The 20,885-nt window shown below is 54.0% G+C and overlaps 1 long non-coding RNA gene and 1 other non-coding gene across 2 annotated transcripts in view; both read left to right on the forward strand.

Annotated features, from left to right (window-relative positions):
* LOC138672168 (uncharacterized) overlaps positions 1-20,885 on the forward strand; it is a 209,129-nt gene that overhangs the window by 21,370 nt on the left and 166,874 nt on the right. The window lies entirely within an intron of this gene.
* LOC138673673 (5.8S ribosomal RNA) lies at positions 17,565-17,716 on the forward strand. Its single transcript, XR_011320291.1, has one exon. It is a non-coding gene; the product is annotated as a 5.8S ribosomal RNA (ribosomal RNA).

Here is a 20,885-nt window from a genome sequence, read left to right on the forward strand (position 1 = left end):
TTTAAACTTATAGGAACACAAACAGTTGAGCGTTGTTTCATTATTTAACATCAGATAGATTTTACTGGCTAACACACTATTGTTTTCCTGTAAATCCTTTCTGCAAAATCCTGGCCTTGTTTCAGCTTTATGGAGTCTTATATGAATAGTAGTATTAAAAAGAAGGGCATTCTGCTTCTCACATCTTGACCTGGCCTTTAGAGCCTCTGAATATTTAACATTTAATTTAGTATTTTCTTAAACACCATGGTTAAAAGTCTCTGTCTATGCCCTTTTCAAATAATAGCTGGTGATCCTTAGATTATATGGCAATGTACCTGGCAAAATATGTACTTTAAAATTATAATAGGTTTTTTTATTAGGGATGAGCGAGCACTGAAGTACTCAGATGCTCGTTATTTGAACCGATCAATTCCTAATGCTCGGATGCTCATTTCGAATAATGAAGATAATGGGAGTTAATGGGAAATACTAGCATTTTTCAGGAAGCATCTTTGACTCTCAGATAGCTGCTGAGAACAATGGTGTCAAACTTTTACTCCACTTAAGGACTGTCAATAAAACATTCAAATCGAAAATAGATTGGAGTTTACAGGAAAAAAATGTTAAGAAACATTTTTTCCTGTATACTGACTTGTATATAAGACAACATTTAACCCTTTCGTGCCACTGCCTGTTTTTGTCTTTGTGACGGGGCCAATTTTTACAACTCTGACAATGTCATATTATGAGTCTTTAACTCTGCAACGCTTCAACGTACCCCACTGATTCTGAGACCGTTTTTTAGTTACATATTTTACTTCACGATAGTGGTAACATTTGTTCAATATGACTTGCATTTATTTCTGAAAACATTGGAAATTTTGCAAAACTTTTTAAAATTTCACAATTTTCAATTTTTTAATCTTTATGCCTTTAACCCCTTCCCGACCTGTGACACAGCGTATGCGTCATGAAAGTCGGTGCCAATCCGACCTGTGACGCATATGCTGTGTCACAGAATGATCGCGTCCCTGCAGGCCGGGTGAAAGGGTTAACTCCAATTTCACCCGGCCTGCAGGGACAGGGGGAGTGGTAGTTTAGCCCAGGGGGGGTGGCTTCACCCCCCGTGGCTACGATCGCTCTGATTGGCTGTTGAAAGTGAAACTGCCAATCAGAGCGATTTGTAATATTTCACCTAAAAAACTGGTGAAATATTACAATCCAGCCATGGCCGATGCTGCAATATCATCGGCCATGGCTGGAAACACTTATGTGCCCCCACCCCACCCCACCGATCGCCCCCCCAGCCCCCCGATCTGTGGTCCGCTCCCCTCCGTCCTGTGCTCCGCTCCCCCGTCCTCCTGTCCGCTCCCCCCGTGCTCCAATCACACCCCCCGTGCTCCAGTCAAACCCCCCCGCACTCCGATCCCCCCCCGCACAGCGATCCCCTCCCGCACAGCGATCCCCCCCCGTGCTCCGATCCACCCCCCTGCACAGCGATCCCCCACCCCGTGCTCCAATCCATCCCCCCGTGTTCCGATCCACCCCCCCATGCTCCGATCCACCCCCCCGTGCTCCGACGCCCCCCCCGTGCCCTGATCTCCCCCCCCTTATACTTACCTGGCCTCCCAGGATCCGTCCGTCTTCTTTCCTGGGCGCCGCCATCTTCCAAAATGGCGGGCGCATGTGCAGTGCGCCCGCCGAATCTGCTGGCCGGCAGATTCGTTCCAAAGTGAGTTTTGATCACTGAGATATAACCTATCTCAGTGATCAAAATAAAAAAAATAGTAAATGCCCCCCCCCCCTTTGTCACCCCCATAGGTAGGGACAATAAAAAAAAAATAATATTTTTTTTTTCCCACTAAGGTTGGGGTAAGAACTAGGGTTAGGGTTAGGGGTAGGGTTAGGGGTAGGGTTAGGGGTAGGGGTAGGGTTAGGGGTAGGGTTAGGGTTTCGGTATGTGCACACGTATTCTGGTCCTCACCTGATCCACCTGCTGTAATCACCTATACGGCATCACGGGGGATGACTCAGCCCCAGGGGTGGCACCTGACCGGATCCACCTGCCATAATCGCCTATACGGCATCACGGGGGATGACTCAGCCCCAGGGGGTGGCACCTACACGGCTGTCGATCAGTCATATCTGTAACGGATTGGGTACTAACTGGATCCATCGATCCCAGTCAAAGCACGGTGGCTCACTTGTTAGCGCTGCGGCCTTGCCGAGCTGGCGTCTCGGGTTCGAATCCTGTTGTGTCATACATTCAGAAAGGGAAAAATCTCAGGTGTTATGTCAAGGACACTTCCAGGGATCCTGGGGAAGAATTGCAGGCAGGGTCCTTGACATTTAGAAAAATTTTGAGACAATCCCGATTTTGTAAAAAAAAAAAATCTCACATTTTCCCTACTTCAACCTCATGGGTCGTCAATATGTTGTAAAGTACCCCAAGATAGAGACCCAAGTGTGGGTAAAGTGTCTGGTTCATGGGCACAAAGTTGAATTTTCAGTGAAAATTTGTCGGAAATCCGCTGTGGACATTGGCTGGGCGCGTGACCCGAATGAGAGAGGCGAATCTGGGTGACCCGAGCTTGGCAGGACCCTTCCCACGGGGGTCCTGGTTCTCTGAAGGTTTTCACTGTCAGAAGGGCACATCTTGAGTCCTCACCCAGGTGAGGGCTCTCGGAAGGCGAATGCCCTTCTGTCTTTGTCTCCCCAGAGCAGGCTCGGTGTTTATCGGAAGTCTTCTGTGGACGTTGGCTGGGCGCGTGACCCGAGTGAGAGAGGCGAATCTGGGCGACCCGAGCTTGGCAGGACCCTTCCCACGGGGGTCCTGGTTCTCTGGAGGTAATCACTGTCAGAAGGGCACATCTTGGGTCCTCACCCAGGTGAGGGCTCTCGGAAGGCGGACGCCCTTCTGTCTTTGTCCCCCCAGAGCAGGCTCGGTGTTTATCGGAAGTCTTCTGTGGACGTTGGCTGGGCGCGTGACCCGAGTGAGAGAGGCGAATCTGGGCGACCCGAGCTTGGCAGGACCCTTCCCACGGGGGTCCTGGTTCTCTGGAGGTAATCACTGTCAGAAGGGCACATCTTGAGTCCTCACCCAGGTGAGGGCTCTCGGAAGGCGGACGCCCTTCTGTCTTTGTCCCCCCAGAGCAGGCTCGGTGTTTATCGGAAGTCTTCTGCGGACGTTGGCTGGGCGCGTGACCCGAGTGAGAGAGGCGAATCTGGGTGACCCGAGCTTGGCAGGACCCTTCCCACGGGGGGTCCTGGTTCTCTGGAGGTAATCACTGTCAGAAGGGCACATCTTGGGTCCTCACCCAGGTGAGGGCTCTCGGAAGGCGGACGCCCTTCTGTCTTTGTCCCCCCAGAGCAGGCTCGGTGTTTATCGGAAGTCTTCTGCGGACGTTGGATGGGCGCGTGACCCGAGTGAGAGAGGCGAATCTGGGCGACCTGAGCTTGGCAGGACCCTTCCCACGGGGGTCCTGGTTCTCTGGAGGTAATCACTGTCAGAAGGGCACATCTTGGGTCCTCACCCAGGTGAGGGCTCTCGGAAGGCGGACGCCCTTCTGTCTTTGTCCCCCCAGAGCAGGCTCGGTGTTTATCGGAAGTCTTCTGTGGACGTTGGCTGGGCGCGTGACCCGAGTGAGAGAGGCGAATCTGGGTGACCAGAGCTTGGCAGGACCCTTCCCACGGGGGGTCCTGGTTCTCTGGAGGTAATCACTGTCAGAAGGGCACATCTTGGGTCCTCACCCAGGTGAGGGCTCTCGGAAGGCGGACGCCCTTCTGTCTTTGTCCCCCCAGAGCAGGCTCGGTGTTTATCGGAAGTCTTCTGCGGACGTTGGCTGGGCGCGTGACCCGAGTGAGAGAGGCGAATCTGGGTGACCCGAGCTTGGCAGGACCCTTCCCACGGGGGGTCCTGGTTCTCTGGAGGTAATCACTGTCAGAAGGGCACATCTTGGGTCCTCACCCAGGTGAGGGCTCTCGGAAGGCGGACGCCCTTCTGTCTTTGTCCCCCCAGAGCAGGCTCGGTGTTTATCGGAAGTCTTCTGCGAACGTTGGCTGGGCGCGTGACCCGAGTGAGAGAGGCGAATCTGGGTGACCCGAGCTTGGCAGGACCCTTCCCACGGGGGTCCTGGTTCTCTGGAGGTAATCACTGTCAGAAGGGCACATCTTGGGTCCTCACCCAGGTGAGGGCTCTCGGAAGGCGGACGCCCTTCTGTCTTTGTCCCCCCAGAGCAGGCTCGGTGTTTATCGGAAGTCTTCTGCGGACGTTGGCTGGGTGCGTGACCCGAGTGAGAGAGGCGAATCTGGGCGACCCGAGCTTGGCAGGACCCTTCCCACGGGGGTCCTGGTTCTCTGAAGGTTTTCACTGTCAGAAGGGCACATCTTGGGTCCTCACCCAGGTGAGGGCTCTCGGAAGGCGGACGCCCTTCTGTCTTTGTCCCCCCAGAGCAGGCTCGGTGTTTATCGGAAGTCTTCTGCGGATGTTGGCTGGGCGCGTGACCCGAGTGAGAGAGGCGAATCTGGGCGACCCGAGCTTGGCAGGACCCTTCCCATGGGGGTCCTGGTTCTCTGGAGGTAATCACTGTCAGAAGGGCACATCTTGGGTCCTCACCCAGGTGAGGGCTCTTGGAAGGCGGACGCCCTTCTGTCTTTGTCCCCCCAGAGCAGGCTCGGTGTTTATCGGAAGTCTTCTGCGGACGTTGGCTGGGCGCGTGACCCGAGTGAGAGAGGCGAATCTGGGTGACCCGAGCTTGGCAGGACCCTTCCCACGGGGGTCCTGGTTCTCTGGAGGTAATCACTGTCAGAAGGGCACATCTTGGGTCCTCACCCAGGTGAGGGCTCTCGGAAGGCGGACGCCCTTCTGTCTTTGTCCCCCCAGAGCAGGCTCGGTGTTTATCGGAAGTCTTCTGCGGACGTTGGCTGGGTGCGTGACCCGAGTGAGAGAGGCGAATCTGGGCGACCCGAGCTTGGCAGGACCCTTCCCACGGGGGTCCTGGTTCTCTGAAGGTTTTCACTGTCAGAAGGGCACATCTTGGGTCCTCACCCAGGTGAGGGCTCTCGGAAGGCGGACGCCCTTCTGTCTTTGTCCCCCCAGAGCAGGCTCGGTGTTTATCGGAAGTCTTCTGCGGACGTTGGCTGGGCGCGTGACCCGAGTGAGAGAGGCGAATCTGGGCGACCCGAGCTTGGCAGGACCCTTCCCACGGGGGTCCTGGTTCTCTGGAGGTAACCACTGTCAGAAGGGCACATCTTGGGTCCTCACCCAGGTGAGGGCTCTCGGAAGGCGAACGGCCTTCTGTCCCTGTCCCCTAGAGCAGGCTCGGTGTTTCTCTGTAGGATGTCCCCACCGGTTTGGTTTTTGTGTTCCGAGATGTATCCTTGCAGCTTGGCCGAAACAAACATTTGCCGTTTTCGGTGGCGACAGCCATGACCGCGGCGAAGCACTTTGGGCGCGGCCGGGATGCGCACACCCCGCTCACCACGTTTCAGTCGCTGGCTGAGTGGACTCCGTAGGGGGGCTTAATAGTCGGCCCTGTGGAAGTCGGAGGGGGGCTTAATAGTCGGCCCTGCGGAAGTCGGTGGAGGGCTTAATAGTCGGCCCTGCGGAAGACGGAGGGGGCTTAATAGTCGGCCTGTGGAGGTTGTCTGTGGGCTTAATAGTCACCCTGAGTACGCCATAGCGACTCTCCAAGGTGGGGGCACAGTGTGCGTTCCATGGGCGGAAAGTTTAATTTTGAGCGAAAAACCGTATTTTCGCACTGTAAAAAATGTCAGACTTCCAGGCGGGGGAAAACCGCAGGAGGCGTACCGAGGAGGCTTCCAGGAGCCTGGGGAAGATTTTCCAAAAGTGTCCTTGACACTTAGAAATATTTTGAAAAAAATCACGATTTTGTGAAAATTGACACGTTTCCCCTACTTCCACGCCAGGGGGGCGTCAATATGTTGTGAGGTACCCCAGGACAGTCGCCTAAATGTGGGTGAAGTTTGCGAGTCACGGGCGCAAAGTCGAATTTTGGGTGAAAAACCGCGTTTTCATGCGCTAAAAATTTCAGACAAGTGTCAGACTTCCAGGCAGGGGGAAACCGCAGGAGGCGTACCGAGGAGGCTTCCAGGAGCCTGGGGAAGATTATCCAAAAGTGTCCTTGACACTTAGAAATATTTTGAAAAAATCACGATTTTGTGAAAATTGACACGTTTCCCCTACTTCCACGCCAGGGGGGCGTCAATATGTTGTGAGGTACCCCAGGACAGTCGCCCAAATGTGGGTGAAGTTTGCGGGTCATGGGCGCAAAGTCGAATTTTGGGTGAAAAACCGCGTTTTCATACTCTAAAAATTTCAGACAAGTGTCAGACTTCCAGGCAGGGAGAAACCGCAGGAGGCGTACCGAGGAGGCTTCCAGGAGCCTGGGGAAGATTATCCAAAAGTGTCCTTGACACTTAGAAATATTTTCAGAAAATCACGATTTTGTGAAAATTGACACGTTTCCCCTACTTCCACGCCAGGGGGGCGTCAATATGTTGTGAGGTACCCCAGGACAGTCGCCCAAATGTGGGTGAAGTTTGCGAGTCATGGGCGCAAAGTCGAATTTTGGGTGAAAAACCGCATTTTCATACTCTAAAAATTTCAGACAAGTGTCAGACTTCCAGGCAGGGAGAAACCGCAGGAGGCGTACCGAGGAGGCTTCCAGGAGCCTGGGGAAGATTTTCCAAAAGTGTCCTTGACACTTAGAAATATTTTGAGAAATTTCCGATTTTGTGAAAATTGACACGTTTCCCCTACTTCCACGCCAGGGGGGCGTCAATATGTTGTGAGGTACCCCAGGACAGTCGCCCAAATGTGGGTGAAGTTTGCGAGTCATGGGCGCAAAGTCGAATTTTGGGTGAAAAACCGCATTTTCATACTCTAAAAATTTCAGACAAGTGTCAGACTTCCAGGCAGGGAGAAACCGCAGGAGGCGTACCGAGGAGGCTTCCAGGAGCCTGGGGAAGATTATCCAAAAGTGTCCTTGACACTTAGAAATATTTTGAAAAAATCACGATTTTGTGAAAATTGACACGTTTCCCCTACTTCCACGCCAGGGGGGCGTCAATATGTTGTGAGGTACCCCAGGACAGTCGCCCAAATGTGGGTGAAGTTTGCGAGTCACGGGCGCAAAGTCGAATTTTGGGTGAAAAACCGCATTTTCATACTCTAAAAATTTCAGACAAGTGTCAGACTTCCAGGCAGGGAGAAACCGCAGGAGGCGTACCGAGGAGGCTTCCAGGAGCCTGGGGAAGATTATCCAAAAGTGTCCTTGACACTTAGAAATATTTTCAGAAAATCACGATTTTGTGAAAATTGACACGTTTCCCCTACTTCCACGCCAGGGGGGCGTCAATATGATGTGAGGTACCCCAAGGCAGTGACCTAACTGTGGGTGAAGTTTGCGGGTCATGGGCGCAAAGTCGAATTTTGGGTGAAAAACCGCATTTTCATACTCTAAAAATTTCAGACAGGTGTCAGACTTCCAGGCAGGGAGAAACCGCAGGAGGCGTACCGAGGAGGCTTCCAGGAGCCTGGGGAAGATTATCCAAAAGAGTCCTTGACACTTAGAAATATTTTCAGAAAATCACGATTTTGTGAAAATTGTCACGTTTCCCCTACTTCCACGCCAGGGGGGCGTCAATATGTTGTGAGGTACCCCAGGACAGTCGCCCAAATGTGGGTGAAGTTTGCGGGTCATGGGCGCAAAGTCGAATTTTGGGTGAAAAACCGCGTTTTCATACTCTAAAAATTTCAGACAAGTGTCAGACTTCCAGGCAGGGAGAAACCGCAGGAGGCGTACCGAGGAGGCTTCCAGGAGCCTGGGGAAGATTATCCAAAAGTGTCCTTGACACTTAGAAATATTTTCAGAAAATCACGATTTTGTGAAAATTGACACGTTTCCCCTACTTCCACGCCAGGGGGGCGTCAATATGTTGTGAGGTACCCCAGGACAGTCGCCCAAATGTGGGTGAAGTTTGCGAGTCACGGGCGCAAAGTCGAATTTTGGGTGAAAAACCGCATTTTCATACTCTAAAAATTTCAGACAAGTGTCAGACTTCCAGGCAGGGAGAAACCGCAGGAGGCGTACCGAGGAGGCTTCCAGGAGCCTGGGGAAGATTATCCAAAAGTGTCCTTGACACTTAGAAATATTTTCAGAAAATCACGATTTTGTGAAAATTGACACGTTTCCCCTACTTCCACGCCAGGGGGGCGTCAATATGATGTGAGGTACCCCAAGGCAGTGACCTAACTGTGGGTGAAGTTTGCGGGTCATGGGCGCAAAGTCGAATTTTGGGTGAAAAACCGCATTTTCATACTCTAAAAATTTCAGACAGGTGTCAGACTTCCAGGCAGGGAGAAACCGCAGGAGGCGTACCGAGGAGGCTTCCAGGAGCCTGGGGAAGATTATCCAAAAGTGTCCTTGACACTTAGAAATATTTTCAGAAAATCACGATTTTGTGAAAATTGACACGTTTCCCCTACTTCCACGCCAGGGGGGCGTCAATATGATGTGAGGTACCCCAAGGCAGTGACCTAACTGTGGGTGAAGTTTGCGGGTCATGGGCGCAAAGTCGAATTTTGGGTGAAAAACCGCATTTTCATACTCTAAAAATTTCAGACAGGTGTCAGACTTCCAGGCAGGGAGAAACCGCAGGAGGCGTACCGAGGAGGCTTCCAGGAGCCTGGGGAAGATTATCCAAAAGAGTCCTTGACACTTAGAAATATTTTCAGAAAATCACGATTTTGTGAAAATTGTCACGTTTCCCCTACTTCCACGCCAGGGGGGCGTCAATATGTTGTGAGGTACCCCAGGACAGTCGCCCAAATGTGGGTGAAGTTTGCGGGTCATGGGCGCAAAGTCGAATTTTGGGTGAAAAACCGCGTTTTCATACTCTAAAAATTTCAGACAAGTGTCAGACTTCCAGGCAGGGAGAAACCGCAGGAGGCGTACCGAGGAGGCTTCCAGGAGCCTGGGGAAGATTATCCAAAAGTGTCCTTGACACTTAGAAATATTTTCAGAAAATCACGATTTTGTGAAAATTGACACGTTTCCCCTACTTCCACGCCAGGGGGGCGTCAATATGTTGTGAGGTACCCCAGGACAGTCGCCCAAATGTGGGTGAAGTTTGCGAGTCACGGGCGCAAAGTCGAATTTTGGGTGAAAAACCGCATTTTCATACTCTAAAAATTTCAGACAAGTGTCAGACTTCCAGGCAGGGAGAAACCGCAGGAGGCGTACCGAGGAGGCTTCCAGGAGCCTGGGGAAGATTATCCAAAAGTGTCCTTGACACTTAGAAATATTTTCAGAAAATCACGATTTTGTGAAAATTGACACGTTTCCCCTACTTCCACGCCAGGGGGGCGTCAATATGATGTGAGGTACCCCAAGGCAGTGACCTAACTGTGGGTGAAGTTTGCGGGTCATGGGCGCAAAGTCGAATTTTGGGTGAAAAACCGCATTTTCATACTCTAAAAATTTCAGACAGGTGTCAGACTTCCAGGCAGGGAGAAACCGCAGGAGGCGTACCGAGGAGGCTTCCAGGAGCCTGGGGAAGATTATCCAAAAGAGTCCTTGACACTTAGAAATATTTTCAGAAAATCACGATTTTGTGAAAATTGTCACGTTTCCCCTACTTCCACGCCAGGGGGGCGTCAATATGTTGTGAGGTACCCCAGGACAGTCGCCCAAATGTGGGTGAAGTTTGCGGGTCATGGGCGCAAAGTCGAATTTTGGGTGAAAAACCGCGTTTTCATACTCTAAAAATTTCAGACAAGTGTCAGACTTCCAGGCAGGGAGAAACCGCAGGAGGCGTACCGAGGAGGCTTCCAGGAGCCTGGGGAAGATTATCCAAAAGTGTCCTTGACACTTAGAAATATTTTCAGAAAATCACGATTTTGTGAAAATTGACACGTTTCCCCTACTTCCACGCCAGGGGGGCGTCAATATGTTGTGAGGTACCCCAGGACAGTCGCCCAAATGTGGGTGAAGTTTGCGAGTCATGGGCGCAAAGTCGAATTTTGGGTGAAAAACCGCGTTTTCATACTCTAAAAATTTCAGACAAGTGTCAGACTTCCAGGCAGGGAGAAACCGCAGGAGGCGTACCGAGGAGGCTTCCAGGAGCCTGGGGAAGATTTTCCAAAAGTGTCCTTGACACTTAGAAATATTTTGAAAAAATCACGATTTTGTGAAAATTGACACGTTTCCCCTACTTCCACGCCAGGGGGGCGTCAATATGTTGTGAGGTACCCCAGGACAGTCGCCCAAATGTGGGTGAAGTTTGCGAGTCATGGGCGCAAAGTCGAATTTTGGGTGAAAAACCGCGTTTTCATACTCTAAAAATTTCAGACAAGTGTCAGACTTCCAGGCAGGGAGAAACCGCAGGAGGCGTACCGAGGAGGCTTCCAGGAGCCTGGGGAAGATTATCCAAAAGTGTCCTTGACACTTAGAAATATTTTGAAAAAATCACGATTTTGTGAAAATTGACACGTTTCCCCTACTTCCACGCCAGGGGGGCGTCAATATGTTGTGAGGTACCCCAGGACAGTCGCCTAAATGTGGGTGAAGTTTGCGAGTCACGGGCGCAAAGTCGAATTTTGGGTGAAAAACCGCGTTTTCATGCGCTAAAAATTTCAGACAAGTGTCAGACTTCCAGGCAGGGGGAAACCGCAGGAGGCGTACCGAGGAGGCTTCCAGGAGCCTGGGGAAGATTATCCAAAAGTGTCCTTGACACTTAGAAATATTTTGAAAAAATCACGATTTTGTGAAAATTGACACGTTTCCCCTACTTCCACGCCAGGGGGGCGTCAATATGTTGTGAGGTACCCCAGGACAGTCGCCCAAATGTGGGTGAAGTTTGCGAGTCACGGGCGCAAAGTCGAATTTTGGGTGAAAAACCGCATTTTCATACTCTAAAAATTTCAGACAAGTGTCAGACTTCCAGGCAGGGAGAAACCGCAGGAGGCGTACCGAGGAGGCTTCCAGGAGCCTGGGGAAGATTATCCAAAAGTGTCCTTGACACTTAGAAATATTTTGAAAAAATCACGATTTTGTGAAAATTGACACGTTTCCCCTACTTCCACGCCAGGGGGGCGTCAATATGTTGTGAGGTACCCCAGGACAGTCGCCCAAATGTGGGTGAAGTTTGCGAGTCATGGGCGCAAAGTCGAATTTTGGGTGAAAAACCGCATTTTCATACTCTAAAAATTTCAGACAAGTGTCAGACTTCCAGGCAGGGAGAAACCGCAGGAGGCGTACCGAGGAGGCTTCCAGGAGCCTGGGGAAGATTATCCAAAAGTGTCCTTGACACTTAGAAATATTTTGAAAAAATCACGATTTTGTGAAAATTGACACGTTTCCCCTACTTCCACGCCAGGGGGGCGTCAATATGTTGTGAGGTACCCCAGGACAGTCGCCCAAATGTGGGTGAAGTTTGCGAGTCATGGGCGCAAAGTCGAATTTTGGGTGAAAAACCGCATTTTCATACTCTAAAAATTTCAGACAAGTGTCAGACTTCCAGGCAGGGAGAAACCGCAGGAGGCGTACCGAGGAGGCTTCCAGGAGCCTGGGGAAGATTATCCAAAAGTGTCCTTGACACTTAGAAATATTTTGAAAAAATCACGATTTTGTGAAAATTGACACGTTTCCCCTACTTCCACGCCAGGGGGGGCGTCAATATGTTGTGAGGTACCCCTGGACAGTCGCCCAAATGTGGGTGAAGTTTGCGAGTCATGGGCGCAAAGTCGAATTTTGGGTGAAAAACCGCATTTTCATACTCTAAAAATTTCAGACAAGTGTCAGACTTCCAGGCAGGGAGAAACCGCAGGAGGCGTACCGAGGAGGCTTCCAGGAGCCTGGGGAAGATTATCCAAAAGTGTCCTTGACACTTAGAAATATTTTCAGAAAATCACGATTTTGTGAAAATTGACACGTTTCCCCTACTTCCACGCCAGGGGGGCGTCAATATGATGTGAGGTACCCCAAGGCAGTGACCTAACTGTGGGTGAAGTTTGCGGGTCATGGGCGCAAAGTCGAATTTTGGGTGAAAAACCGCATTTTCATACTCTAAAAATTTCAGACAGGTGTCAGACTTCCAGGCAGGGAGAAACCGCAGGAGGCGTACCGAGGAGGCTTCCAGGAGCCTGGGGAAGATTTTCCAAAAGAGTCCTTGACACTTAGAAATATTTTCAGAAAATCACGATTTTGTGAAAATTGTCACGTTTCCCCTACTTCCACGCCAGGGGGGCGTCAATATGTTGTGAGGTACCCCAAGGCAGTGACCTAACTGTGGGTGAAGTTTGCGAGTCATGGGCGCAAAGTCGAATTTTGGGTGAAAAACCGCATTTTCATACTCTAAAAATTTCAGACAAGTGTCAGACTTCCAGGCAGGGAGAAACCGCAGGAGGCGTACCGAGGAGGCTTCCAGGAGCCTGGGGAAGATTATCCAAAAGTGTCCTTGACACTTAGAAATATTTTCAGAAAATCACGATTTTGTGAAAATTGACACGTTTCCCCTACTTCCACGCCAGGGGGGCGTCAATATGTTGTGAGGTACCCCAGGACAGTCGCCCAAATGTGGGTGAAGTTTGCGAGTCATGGGCGCAAAGTCGAATTTTGGGTGAAAAACCGCATTTTCATACTCTAAAAATTTCAGACAAGTGTCAGACTTCCAGGCAGGGAGAAACCGCAGGAGGCGTACCGAGGAGGCTTCCAGGAGCCTGGGGAAGATTATCCAAAAGTGTCCTTGACACTTAGAAATATTTTGAAAAAATCATGATTTTGTGAAAATTGACACGTTTCCCCTACTTCCACGCCAGGGGGGCGTCAATATGTTGTGAGGTACCCCAGGACAGTCGCCCAAATGTGGGTGAAGTTTGCGAGTCACGGGCGCAAAGTCGAATTTTGGGTGAAAAACCGCGTTTTCATACTCTAAAAATTTCAGACAAGTGTCAGACTTCCAGGCAGGGGGAAACCGCAGGAGGCGTACCGAGGAGGCTTCCAGGAGCCTGGGGAAGATTATCCAAAAGTGTCCTTGACACTTAGAAATATTTTGAGAAAATCATGATTTTGTGAAAATTGACACGTTTCCCCTACTTCCACGCCAGGGGGGCGTCAATATGTTGTGAGGTACCCCAGGACAGTCGCCCAAATGTGGGTGAAGTTTGCGAGTCATGGGCGCAAAGTCGAATTTTGGGTGAAAAACCGCATTTTCATACTCTAAAAATTTCAGACAAGTGTCAGACTTCCAGGCAGGGAGAAACCGCAGGAGGCGTACCGAGGAGGCTTCCAGGAGCCTGGGGAAGATTTTCCAAAAGTGTCCTTGACACTTAGAAATATTTTGAGAAATTTCCGATTTTGTGAAAAATGACCCCTTTCCCCTACTTCCACCCTAAAGGGGCGTCAATATGTTGTAAAGCACCCCGAGACAGAGACCTAAGCGTGGGCAAAGTTTGGGTCTGATGGGTGGAACACTGAAAAAAACGCGATTTTCCACTTAGAACAAACATAGAACTTTCAGACTTCCAGGCGGGGGGAAAGCTCTGAAGCTGTACCGAGGACACTTCCATGGCCCCCGGATCGATTTTCAAGAACGAGTCCTTGGGACTTTGAAATTTTTCGGCGATGCGTTTTTGGCTTCCGGGAGCCGCAGAACGTTGGGAAATTCGTTCCGCTCGCCGGCTCCAGGTGTTTCGGGCTAGTCCAGGCCCCAGCTACGCCGCCTGGCCGCCAAATTTCGCAAAATCGAAAAAAAAAAAAATAGAACCGGAATGAGGAATTTCTGGCCGCCGGATCCGCCGCACAGCTCCAGGAAGTCGGACACTTTTCGGCTTCGCTCCCTTAAAGTGGGGGTCGGTGTTTCGCCATGCAAATACCCACTTTTGCACACCAGCTGCAGGATATAGGAGAGAGGGGTACCTCTCGGGCCCGACTGATTTCCGATGTTTTCGTGGTTCCTCAAGTCGGGTAGGCGGTTTGGCGAGTACCCCCCTGTTTGCATGGAAGTCCGCCCTCGCGTCGACACCAGGCTTCCGCGGCTCCAGGGGGACTCTTGCCGGTCGTCTGCCCCAAGTCAGAGACGCGTTTCCCGGGTCGCCTGAGCCTGAACGGACCCTCCCCAAGCGTGTTCTGGTTCTCCGAGGGTGACGGATGTCAGAAGGGAGGCAGATCTGGAGTCTTCGTCCCGAGGAGGGCTCCAGGAGGGCGGATTGCACCCCCTGACTCGGTCCCCTCAGAGCAGGCTTGGCGTTTCTCTGTGTCGGATGTCTCCCGCTTCCACGCCACCGGGGAGACCTATGAGAGAATCGCACTGTGACCCGGATTCCGTCTCGAGGGCGCCCGTAGCGTGTCGGAGAGGGACCTCCAGGACTATCGGGCATGTTTCTTCCCCGTCTCCCCGAGGGGAAGGATGGCAGCGGGTGGGGTTTCTCACCCATGCCCCCCACCGGCTCTTCCTCCGATCGATTTGGCTCAGCGCTCCCGGGTGGGGAGGTGGTGCCGCTTGCTCGGCCCGGGCTTTGGAGCCCGCGTCGGTCTAAGGCGGGCGGTCTCCTTCCTCTTTTACCCCCCGGGATTCAGTCACGCATCCTTGGGCGTGCACGCCGGCAGTCGCCTCCCGTTCGCAGGACGGTGGCTGCCGTGCAGAGGGGGAGTTTGACCCGAACTGTGGTACGGCAGGGGTCCGACGACCCGCGCGGGCGAATGGCGGGGCGCCCACCCACCTCGGCGTGGGGGCCCGTCGTCCGAATCGCTCCCCGCGCGGGGTAGCACAACGATCTTCTCCGAGGGCGGCCCTTTGACTTCCAGATGCGCAGCTCGCCCGCGGAGGCCCGTGCCGACCCCCACCCAGCGTCCGATGGGCGGCCTCCGCGGTGGGCATCGGCGAGAGCGGCGGTGGTGGGTGGCGCTTCCACGCCACCGCCGAGCTCCGCGTTCTCCAGTCTTTTCCCGAGCCCCTACGATAGTGGGGGGACGACAGACGCGTGGGGAGGCAGGCGGAGTGGGTTCTCACCGCGTGGTGTGCCCGGCCGAACGCCGTCGCCTTCCCCGCTCGTCCGACGTCCTCCGAGGCGGCTCGGAAGGGAGCGCGAGAGGGAGAGAGCGAGAGAGAGAGAGAGAGAGAGAGACCAAGCGGACGCCCCAGAGCGAAAAGGGAGAGACGAGTGGGGCAAAAAGAGTTTTGGCGAAGGGGAGTACCCGGCGAACTGCCGCCCCGGGCTTCTTCTGTTCTCAACAGCGGAGGCACGGCTTTGGGGGGGAGACGCCGCTCGGTTGGGGCTCCTTTGAGGTTACGGGCAAGAGCCCGGGACGAGGGACTACGCCATAGGGCGACGCCGACACGGCCAGGCCAACTGCGCCCCCCGTGCGACCTCCGCGTCGCTGGCGGGCTCTGCGCCTGAGCCGCGGTGGACCCCGACGGCCAGCCCCCCTCTCCCACTCCTCGCGCCCGTCCGCCGGTGGGTCGAGGACCCCCCGCGGCGGAGGCAGGTCTAAGCCAGACGGAGGCCCCGCATAGGCCCCCCACCGCCCTGGCCCCTCTCCCCAGCAGCGACTCTGTGTGTCGCCCCGGGAGCGGTGGGTCACGAGGCAGGGTGGCCGTGGCGTCCTCCGAAGGCCAGTCACCTACGGCCCTCCCCGTGCAAGGGGTGGTTTTTACAACAGATGCCCTCCGATCGGGAGGCCGGGTCTAAGCCAGATGGTGGCGCCGCATAGGCCCCCCACCGCCCTGGCCCCTCTCCCCAGCAGCGACTCTGTGTGTCGCCCCGGGAGCGGTGGGTCACGAGGCAGGGGAGCCGTGGTGTCCTCCGGAGGCCAGTCACCTCGCCCTCTCCGTGCAAGGTGGGTTTTTTTCCAGACACCCTCCGCATCGGCCGCCTCGCACCGTACAGCGTGCACGATCTCCCCAGCGGCACTGCACTCGCCGTTCAGGCTCCTTTTTTTTTTATTTTTTTCTCCGCAAGGTGACTCCCCGGGCTTCTTCTGTTCTCAACAGCGGAGGCATGGCTTTGGGGGGAGACGCCGCTCGGTTGGCTTCCTTTGAGGTTACGGGCAAGGGCCCGGGACGAGGGACTACGCCGGAGGGCGACGCCGACACGGCCAGGCCAACTGCGCCCCCCGCGCGACCTCCGTGTCGCTGGCGGGCTCTGCGCCTGAGCCGCGGTGGACCCCGACGGCCAGCCCCCCTCTCCCACTCCTCGCGCCCGTCCGCCGGTGGGTCGAGGACCCCCCTCGGCGGAGGCAGGTCTAAGCCAGACGGAGGCCCCGCATAGGCCCCCCACCGCCCTGGCCCCTCTCCCCAGCAGCGACTCTGTGTGTCGCCCCGGGAGCGGTGGGTCACGAGGCAGGGCGGCCGTGGCGTCCTCCGAAGGCCAGTCACCTACGGCCCTCCCCGCGCAAGGGGTGGTTTTTACAACGGATGCCCTCCGATCGGGAGGCCGGGTCTAAGCCAGATGGTGGCGCCGCATAGGCCCCCCACCGCCCTGGCCCCTCTCCCCAGCAGCGACTCTGTGTGTTGCACCGGGAGCGGTGGGTCACGAGGCAGGGGAGCCGTGGCGTCCTCCGGAGGCCAGTCACCTCGCCCTCTCCGTGCAAGGTGGGTTTTTTTTCCAGACACCCTCCGCATCGGCCGCCTCGCACCGTACAGCGTGCACGATCTCCCCAGTGGCACTGCACTCGCCGTTCAGGCTCCTTTTTTTCCTCCGCAAGGTGACGCCCCGGGATGCCCGCCTGCTGGCACGGACGACGAGGAGGATTTCCCTTCCTCCGGGTGCCCTTCCCGCTGCGGGGCTTCCTATCTGGCTTCTCTCCCTCGATTGATTAAGTCCCTGGCCTTTGTACACACTGCCCGTCGCTACTACCGATTGGATGGTTTAGTGAGGTCCTTGGATCGGCCCCGCCGGGTTCGGCCAAGACCCATGGTGGAGAGCCGAGAAGACGATCGAACTTGACTATCTAGAGACAGTAAAAGTCGTAACAAGGTTTCCCTAGATGAACCTGTGGAAGGATCTTTAATGGGCGAGTGAAAAATACCGATGAGGTGCAGATCAGGAGGCCAGCCGCCCGCCAAATCCCCGAAGGGTACCGAACGTGATGGGGGCGGTGGTAGGTCTCTTTCTGCTTCGCCAGGGCGCTCCGCAGGGTGGGGACGGTGAGGGCACGTGAGGACAGCGGGCGGGCGACGTCGGGAGGGTGCGGGGAGCCCCTCTCGCTCCGTCGCCCAGGAAAAAGATGCCCGGCCTCGCGCCGACGATTGTTGCCCTGCCGCTGCCTGCCGAGGAAAAATAAGAAGCCCCCCGCGTACGCGAAAGGCCGTCCCGGGTACCATTCTCCTGTGCGCTCACACACCCCTCCCCGGGGTATGTGGGTCTGGGCGGTAGGTTGAGAAGCCTCGAGCCCTCCTTTGTTCTCCTCCCCGCTGGAGGGAGGGACGGGGAGGCCGAGCGCCCGGGCAACAGGGCCGAGATTTGAAAACAACCCTCCAAAGCATCCCAGTCTTTTGCGGCCGGCTGACACGAGAGTGAAAAGGGGGGCGCCTCCGAGTGTCCCCAAACCAGAAAGCGCGGCTCTTAACGGTGGATCACTCGGCGCGCGCGTCGAAGAACGCAGCTAGCTGCGAGAATTAAGTGTGAATTGCAGGACACATTGATCATCGACACTTCGAACGCACCTTGCGGCCCCGGGGTGCTCCCGGGGCTATGCCTGTCTGAGGGTTGCCCCTCCATCTATCGCCTCCATGGCGCAGCTGGGGTCCCCTCGCAAGGGTGACAACGAGGGAGGCCTGAGGCTCCGTGCCCTGATGGTCTCTTCTCCTTTATCCCTTACGTCCCCCCAAGGCCAGACTCACCTGCCCTGGGCCCACCTGATGGGGTTTACCATCGTCACTCCCCCCGTTGCGACGTGAAACCCTGTGGCGCAATGAAGGTGAAGGCCGGGGCGCTCCGGCCGAGGTGGGATCCCGCCGCCCGCTCCGGGGGGTTGACACGGCGGGTGCACCATCGGCCCGCCTCTGTCGGGGAGGTGGAGCATGAGTGCGCGATAGGACCCGAAAGATGGTGAGCTATGCCTGGGCAGGACGAAGCCAGAGGAAACTCTGGTGGAGGTCCGCAGCGACCCTGATGTGCAAATTGGTCATCTGGGTATAGGGGCGTTTGTAGATGTGCTTGGCCCGTACGGGGATCGAACCCACGACCTTGGTGTTATTAGCACCACGCTCTAACCAACTGAGCTAAATGGCCATAGGTGTGGTCCCTGGGTATAGGGGCGAAAGACTCACGGAGACCACGGGCAGACGTACAGGGGCCTGATCAACCCCTGGACCGTACGGGCTGCTGTGCCTGCCGCAGGCGAGAAGCGAGAACCCCTTCGGGGCACGGAGACTACAACCGGACGTACGGGGGTCTGACCCACCCCTGGACCGTACGGTCTGCTGGCTGCTGTGCCTGCCGCAGGCGAGAAGCGAGAACCCCTTCGGGGCACGGAGACCACAACCGGACGTACGGGGGTCTGACCCACCCCTGGACCGTACGGTCTGCTGGCTGCCGTTCCTGGTGCAGGCGAGAAGCGGGAACCCCTTCGGGGCATGGAGACCACAACCGGACGTACGGGGGTCTGATCCACCCCTGGACCGTACGGTCTGCTGGCTGCCGTGCCTGGTGCAGGCGAGAAGTGGGAACCCCTTCGGGGCACGGAGACCACAACCGTACGTCCGGGAGTCTGACCCACCCCTGGACCGTACGGTCTGCTGGCTGCCGTGCCTGGTGCAGGCGAGAAGCGGGAACCCCTTCGGGGCACGGAGACCACAACCGGACGTACGGGGGTCTGATCAACCCCTGTACCGTACGGGCTGCTGGCTGCCGTGCCGTCCTCAAATTGCTTGGCCTAAACAAAAGTCAATTTTTTGTGACAACAGTGATGACCGTGACATAGCACTGGAGGTGTACCCCAAGACAGTGACCTAAGTGTGGGTGAAGTCTGTGGTTCATGGGCGGAAAGTTGAATTTTGGGTGAAAAACCATACTTTCACACTTTGAAAATTTCAGACATGTGTCAGACTTCCAGGCAGGGGGAAACCGCTGGAGGTGTACCGAGGACACTTCCAGAAGCCTGGGGAAGCTTTTCTGGAAGAGTCCTTGACACTTGGAAAATTTTGGGCAATTTTCTGAGAAAAAAAAAAATCACATTTCCCCTTACCCCCCACCCAAGAGGGGCTTCAATATGTTGCAGAGTACCCCGAAAGGGTCCCCAAAGTGGGAGAAAAGTGAGGCAAGTCAAAGAGGCAAAGATGAATGTACATTTGAATAATTTTATTAATGTCAGATAAAAATTGACATATTCACAAGGGCTTTGTTCTCCTGATTGGGATGAGCCGAATATTCTTGAGACTATACTCCTCAGTAGAATCGGATGACTCGGTATCACTTTCCGTGAGGTCTACCACCTCGTTATCCAATTCACTGGTTGATGCCATTACTGGCGACATAATTTTTGCGTCCTCATGATTTCCTGCGTTGAACACTAGCTCTTGGGCACGGCACATATCGGTCAGGGTCTTCTCCCGGTAAACTCTCTCGGCCACATCGTGTGTATGTGCCAAGTAGCGTGCAAACAAGCGCTTTTCGCAATCTGTGTATTGTGACAAAGTCCATGTCTCGCAAATCCGCCGTACAAGGTGGCTGGTGATGTTTGGGAGGTTGTAGCTACGGAGGAAAGCACATTGTTAGTACCGGTTGCTACTTATGGCTGTGGGTCACTTGACTTGTGGCTACCTTACCTTGAATGGTATCGTCTGAGTCTCATGGATGGATTTTTTATGACCTTCCCGGTACACGTCACGAAAAAGTTTGTGATAATCTTTCGGCCAAAGGTAAAGACCGGTCTGACATATTCCGCATACGCATTGAACCACTGAAAAAGAAAAAAAATATATATATGTTACTCTCCAGTCTGGGGGCACCCCTCCAAAAGGTTTTACATGGGGACAAGAGAGTGTTTTGCTCCCCACAATGAGTGGGGTTGCCTGGGTTCCCTGGCTTTGAGAAAAGCTTACCGATTCCTCTTCCTCTGAAAGTACAAAAGTTGCTACCTGAGAGGTGGAGCACTTGTGAGTCTTCACACCCACAATTGTCTTGCGTCTTCCTTGGTACGTGTGATGGATCCTCTCATTCCACTCTGAAACCTACGATGTGAAAAAAAAAAGGTGGAAAAATATTGAACCGGTTCAGCAAATACCGCTGACCCACAGGGCCCGACGACTTACCGTCATGTTACGAACAACACCTGGTCTTTGGAGATGTTTTAGAATCAGAAGGGCCTCGAGGTACAGTACCACTTCCCGGCGATCTACTTCTGATCCGCCATCTGTCACAGCCTCGATGCTAGCTAGAAATGTTGGCCTTGCCTCCTCCAGTATAATCTGGCAGTCCTTGGGTGACTTTGATGGCTTCATCAATAGATCGTACCTGTGGGGAAAAATAAAGGCAATTAACCAACATCCAAGGTTTGGTAACAATGCGCTGAATATTGGCTCTTTTGAACGGTGTACCTTTTACTTACAGACTCTCGGCAGGCTCCCTTGTACAATGATTTCTGAAGGTCTGTTGTAAAATTCATGAACACTTCGCATGCCTTATAAAGTTGAGGATTCTCTAGTCTCAGTTTGGTAGCCCTCATCTGATACATGGTAAATCTCCGTATATGCTTCAACATTTTGAGGGAGGTCTGGCTCGATAGATGGAGTTTTCCAAGTTGTTGAAAAAAATTATTAACCTGGTTTGGTTTTACGAGGTACTCCAGAGTTACAGATTTTGGGTTCACAAAAAATAGAAACCGTGCTACGTTTGATACCTCCTGTTGACAGTTTGGGACCCCATGGGTAACTGTTAG

Source organism: Ranitomeya imitator, chromosome 3 (genome assembly GCF_032444005.1).
Source record: "Ranitomeya imitator isolate aRanImi1 chromosome 3, aRanImi1.pri, whole genome shotgun sequence".
NCBI lineage: Eukaryota > Metazoa > Chordata > Amphibia > Anura > Dendrobatidae > Ranitomeya > Ranitomeya imitator.